This window comes from Lissotriton vulgaris, chromosome 5 (genome assembly GCF_964263255.1).
Source record: "Lissotriton vulgaris chromosome 5, aLisVul1.2, whole genome shotgun sequence".
NCBI lineage: Eukaryota > Metazoa > Chordata > Amphibia > Caudata > Salamandridae > Lissotriton > Lissotriton vulgaris.
The window spans coordinates 64,236,376-64,242,375 of record NC_141693.1 but is presented as its reverse complement, the minus strand read 5'-3'; the positions used below and the strand labels follow the sequence as shown (position 1 = coordinate 64,242,375).

General features: G+C 54.5%; 1 pseudogene; it reads left to right on the top strand.

Moving 5' to 3' along the window:
* Positions 1–692: 692 nt before the first annotated feature.
* LOC147710176 (E3 ubiquitin-protein ligase TRIM39-like) overlaps positions 693–6,000 on the top strand; it is a 110,491-nt pseudogene continuing 105,183 nt past the window's right edge.

Genomic DNA, 6,000 nt, shown 5'->3' with positions numbered 1-6,000 from the left:
GTTGAATTGTGCCCATAATTATGGATATGCCACATGTACCGCATACAACTGTGCCTACCTCAAACAGATAAACAAGCATTTGCAATGCAATGGGTCTTGCAGTGGTGAAAGTTAGAGATATTGGCGGTGGAAATGAGAAGGCAGAATTGACAAGTTAAAAATAACTTGGAGGATTTTATACAAATCCATATTTAGGAGACCGCTCCTGGCACTTACAGAACCTGAGAAGAAAACAAAATGACTGGTATTTTTGCTGAAAAAGGAGGGAACCCTCGAGTCAGAGCAGAGGCAGCAGAGGAGTCAGTTCACTGCTCTGTGACTGCAACACGAACCCGGAAGTCCCGGCGCAGCCAGAGAGGGGCAGACGCACAGACACACCCACTGCACAGAGAGAGGGGCAGACGCACAGACACACCCACTGCACACAGAGAGGGACAGACGCACAGACACACCCACTGCACACAGAGAGGGGCAGACGCACAGACACACCCACTGCACACAGAGAGGGGCAGACACACAGACACACCCACTGCACATAGAGAGGGGCAGACGCACAGACACACCCACTGCACACAGAGCGGGACAGACGCACAGACACACCCACTGCACACAGAGAGGGACAGACGCACAGACACACCCACTGCACAAAGAGAGAAACTGAAATTTACCTTCACTTCCTGCATTTCTGCATCATGGCGGCAGCAGCGCAGCTCGGGAACCTCCAGGAAGAGGCCAATTGTTCCATCTGTTTGGAATATTTTTCTGATCCGGTGATGATCGATTGTGGACACAACTTCTGCCGCTCCTGCATCACCCAGAGCTGGGAGGGGAGAGATGGAAACTTCCCCTGTCCACAGTGCAGGGAAATATCTTCGGGAAAAAACCTCCGACCCAACAGGCAGCTGGGGAACATGGTGGAAATGTTAAAACAGCTTCATCTGCCTCCAGTGAAGCCCCAAGGGGAGAATCTGTGCGAGAAACATGATGAGAAACTGAGGCTGTTCTGTGCAGAGGATCAGAGGTTGATATGCTGGGTCTGCCGGGAGTCCAAGGAGCATAAAACCCACTCAGCAAGTCCAATAGAGGAGGCTGCAGAGGAGCACAAGGTACGTCTGTGGGTGTTCAGGATCAGAGTCATTTGTTGAGCCTCCAAGGGGCAGCCGGAGAGCCCACGCGGTGTGTTCCAGAAGGCGCCATGTCACTGGGACAACACTTTTACATTTCTGAATTTTGCTTTTTACATATTTTGACCTGGTGTGTTCAAGCAATAGGGTCCAGTAAAGTGAATCAAAACTACAAATCCCAGAATGCACTGATATGTTAAATCAAAATCCTAGAAATGAAAAAGTTGTGTCCCGGTGGCCTGGAGTCATCTGGTCTCCCTCCCTGTTTATGCCATAGAGGAGGCTGCAGAAGAGAACAGGGTGTGTCGGTGGATGTTTATGGATCATAAGGCACCCGCGGGGCCCAAAGAGAGGTCTGTGCAAGGAGTGTATGTGGGTGTTCACGATTCACAAGTGAAGGCAGTATGTACATTCTGCAGAGGATCACAAGGCAGTCTGTGGACGACCACGATTCACAATTGAATAAACTTGTTAAGTCTTTAAGAGGATACAATGCATATTTAGGGGTGTTAAGTGTCCTTAGAGAAGGCTGCTGAAAAATACACGGTATGTTTGTTTGTGTTTAGGGATTGTAAGTGAATCCACTCCATGAGGGCTTTATAAGAACCTGAAAAAGAGCACAAAGCGTGTCTGTCAGAGCGCTGGGATCATGGGCCGTATACTGTGAGCCACAGAGGCAGCTGCAGAGGATCAGAAGGGATGTGTGTGGGTGTTTTAGGATCTTGCATTATACTCATTCCGTGTAACACTGCAGTGTGAGTTGTCGGTGTCAGAAGACTTGACGCGACAATGCAGGGTGTAGCACACGAGCTCACAGGAGCAGAGACACAGCAGAAGAGCTGCAGCAATGCATGGTGACGCACACAGGGTCTCAAGGGCATCTGTGCAGATGACTCCCCAGCAGTGCAGGGGGCATCAGACACAAAGAGAGGTGCAGGGTCCAGGCGCTAGACTTGCATCATCATTGAACACAGAGTGAAGATCTCCTGTAGCTTTGGCTGCTTGAAGCTCGCTGGCTTTGGGGACCCCTCACAGGATGAATGACCGTCGGGCTGGGCTGCGATCACAGGCTCCCGGTCTGGGGAAGCTCGGAGTGTCCGACCTCCTCACCTCAAGGTGCAGAGCAGTGGACTGGGCTCGGGGTGATGAGGACAAACCCCTCCATTCAGCGGCAAGAGAGGTCCTTCCTCAGTCCTGGGGTCCAGCGCCTCCTGTAGAAGGGAGACGGCCATCATTCCCGTCTCTGGTCTTCAGCGTTCTCTTCAGTAGAGGCCCTTCCTCGTCCTGGGGGTCCAACGCCTCCTGTAGAAGGGAGGCGGCCATCATTCCCGTCTCTGGTCTGCAGCGTTCTCTTCAGTAGAGGTCCTTCCTCAGTCCTGGGGTTCTAGCGCCTCTTGTAGAAGGGAGACAGCCATCATTCCCGTCTCTGGTCTTCAGCGTTCTCTTCAGTAGAGGTCCTTCCTCAGTCCTGGGGTCTAGCGCCTCCTGTAGAAGGGAGACAGCCATCATTCCCGTCTCTGGTCTTCAGCGTTCTCTTCAGTAGAGGTCCTTCCTTGGTCCTGGGGGTCCAACGCCTCCTGTAGAAGGGAGACGGCCATCATTCCCGTCTCTGATCTTCAGTTTTCTCTTCAGTAGAGGTCCTTCCTGGGTCCTGGGGGTCCAGCGCCTCCTGCAGAAGGGAGACGGCCATCATTCCCGTCTCTGGTCTGCAGCGTTCTCTTCAGTTTAGGTCCTTCCTCGGTCCTGGGCTCCAGCGCCTCCTGTAGAAGGGAGACGGCCATCATTCCCACCTCTGGTCTTCAGCGTTCTCTTCAGTAGAGGTCCTTCCTCTGTCCTGGGGGTCCAGCGCCTCCTGTAGAAGGGAGACGGCCATCATTCCTGTCTCTGGTCTTCAGCGTTCTCTTCAGTAGAGGTCCTTCCTCGGTCCTGGGGGTCCAGCGCCTCCTGTAGAAGGGAGACGGCCATCATTCCTGTCTCTGGTCTTCAGCGTTCTCTTCAGTAGAGGTCTTTCCTTCGTCCTGGGGTTCTAGCGCCTCCTGTAGAAGGGAGACGGCCATCATTCCTGTCTCTGGTCTTCCGCGTTCCCTTCAGATGAGGTCCTTCCTCAGTCCTGGGGGTCTAGCACCTCCTGTAGTAGGGAGACGGCCATCATTCCCGTCTCTGGTCTTCAGCGTTCTCTTCAGTAGAGGTCCTTCATCGGTCCTGGGTTCCAGCGCTTCCTGTAGAAGGGAGACGGCCATCATTCCCGTCTCTGGTCTTCAGTGTACTCTTCAGTAGAGGTCCTTCCTCGGTCCTGGGGGTCTAGCACCTCCTGTAGAACGGAGATCGCCATCATTCCCGCCTCTGGTCTTCAGCGTTCTCTTCAGTAGAGGTTCTTCCTCGGTCCTGGGGGTCCAACGCCTCCTGTAGAAGGGAGGCAGCCATCATTCCCGTCTCTGGTCTTCACCGTTCTCTTCAGTAGAGTTTTTTTCCTCGGTCCTGGGGTTGAGCGCCTCCTGTAGAAGGGAGGCGGCCATCATTCCCGTCTCTGGTCTTCAGCGTTCTCTTCAGTAGAGTTTCTTCCTCGGTCCTGGGGGTCCAGCGCCTCCTGTAGAAGGGAGACGTTCTTCAGCGTTCTCTTCAGTAGAGTTCCTTCCTCGGTACTGGGGGTCCCGGTGTCTAGCGCCTCCTGTAGAAGGGAGACAGCCATCATTCCCACCTCTGGTCTTCAGCGTTCCCTTCAGTAGACGTCCTTCCTCGGTCCTGGGGGTCCAGCGCCTCCTGTAGAAGGGAGGCGGCCATCATTCCCGTCTCTGGTCTTCAGCGTTCTCTTCAGTAGAGTTTCTTCCTCGGTCCTAGTGGTCCAGCGCCTCCTGTAGAAGGGAGACGTTCTTCAGCGTTCTCTTCAGTAGAGGTCCTTCCTCGGTACTGGGGGTCCCGGTGTCTAGCGCCTCTTGTAGCAGGGAGACGGGCATTATTCCCGTCTCCGGTCTTCAGCGTTCTCTTCAGTGCTGTGCAGAGCTCCATAAAGTTAGAAGGGGACAGTCCTCGGATAGTTCGCTCCAATCCAACTGTCCAGCCAGATTCATAGTTAGCCCTAGACCTTTGGAGGGAACCAGTGAACTTGAGAGTGAACCACACACAATCCCTCCTTCCATCAGGATAGACATTCAAGACAAACGTTGCAATTGGCCTCAAAAACATCCTAACGGACGGGAGCAGTGGGGGCTGTGAGGAGCAGGGGATGGCAGTGAGGCTACAGAGAGAAGGGGGGCTGTAGGCACAGACTACAACCAAGACTCTGATTCACCCTACAACAGAAAGCGTTTCACACACACTCAATCAATCAATCAACAAAAATTTGTATAGCGCGCTACTCACCCACAAGGGTCTCAAGGTGCTGAAGGGGGGTGGGGGGGTGCTACTGCTCGAACAGCCAGGTCTTGAGTTGTTTCCTGAAGGAGAGATGGTCAGCCGTAGGTGAGTGGGGAGGGAGTTCCATGTCTTGGCAGCCAGGTAGGAGAAGGATCTTCCTCCGATGGTGGACTTCGGAAAGCGTGGGACGGAGGCGAGGGCGAGGCTGGCGGATCGGAGCTGGCGGGTGGGTGTGTAGAATGTGAGGCGGCTGTTGAGGTACTTCGGGCCCGTGTCGTGGAGAGCCTTGTGTGCGTGGGTGAGGAGTCTGAACGTGATCCTTTTGCTGACGGGGAGCCAGTGCAGTTCTTTCAGGTGGGCAGAGATGTGGTTGCAGGAGGGATGTCCAGGATGAGTCGTGCTGAGGCGTTCTGAATGCGCTGGAGTCTTTTCTGGAGTTTGGCTGTGGTTCCAGCATAGAGGGTGTTCCCGTAGTCCAGACGGCTGGTGACGAGGGCCTGGGTGACCGTCTTCCTGGTTTCGGTGGGGATCCATCGGAAGATCTTACGGAGCATGCGCAGGGTGTTGAAGCAGGATGACGAGACGGCGTTCACTTGCTTGGTCATCTTGAGGGAGGAGTCCAGGATGAAGCCTAGGTTGCGGGCGTGGTCTGTTGGTTTGGGTGCTATGCCCAGGGCAGGGGCCACCAGGAGTCGTCCCAGGCAGAGGGAGATGGTCCGAGGATGAGGACTTCCGTCTTGTCGGAGTTCAGTTTCAGACGGCTGATCTTCATCCATTCTGCAACGCCGTTCATTCCTTCCTGGAGGCTGGCTTTGGCGGCGGCGGGGTCATTGGTGAGGGAGAGGATCAGCTGGGTGTCGTCAGCGTAGGAGATGATGTTGAGGTTGTGTTGACGAGCGATGTCTGCGAGAGGGCTCATGTAGACGTTGAAGAGGGTGGGGCTGAAGGAGGATCCTTGCGGGACGCTGCAGATGACTTCGGTGGGCGCCTATCGGAACGGGGGGAGGCGGACTCTCTGGGTTCTTCCGGCGAGGAACGAGATGATCCACTGTGGCCCCCATCACCGCACATGGGAACCTCGCCTCACAGGTCCACAGGCACTGCATCCTATGGACCTAGGCCAAAAGGCACCTGAGCCTGACAGCACTGTGAGGCCCTGCTCATGGTAATACAGCGCTATACACATCTGTGTCACAACATGTATGCTGCACTCAGATGGAGCCCAGAGAAGACATACTACACAGAAGGTAGTGTCAGTCACTCTCCGATCTGAGTTTGAGGCGACATCCACCCCACTTCTATACTCGTCTGCCACAAGCCGTTAGTAGCATCATGGGCTGGTCATGTGAGAGGCATCCACTCGGGTAAAAGCAGGACCTCTCTGGGTGGATCTCAATCTCTCATTCTGATGGAGAGCAGCGCTCCGGATGTAAAGCCCTCGTCAGGGGACCTCCGGTGCTGGTCTCTTGCGCAAGAAGATATCCCGGGCCAGAATAGTAAAACGGAAGCAGTTTGTCACATG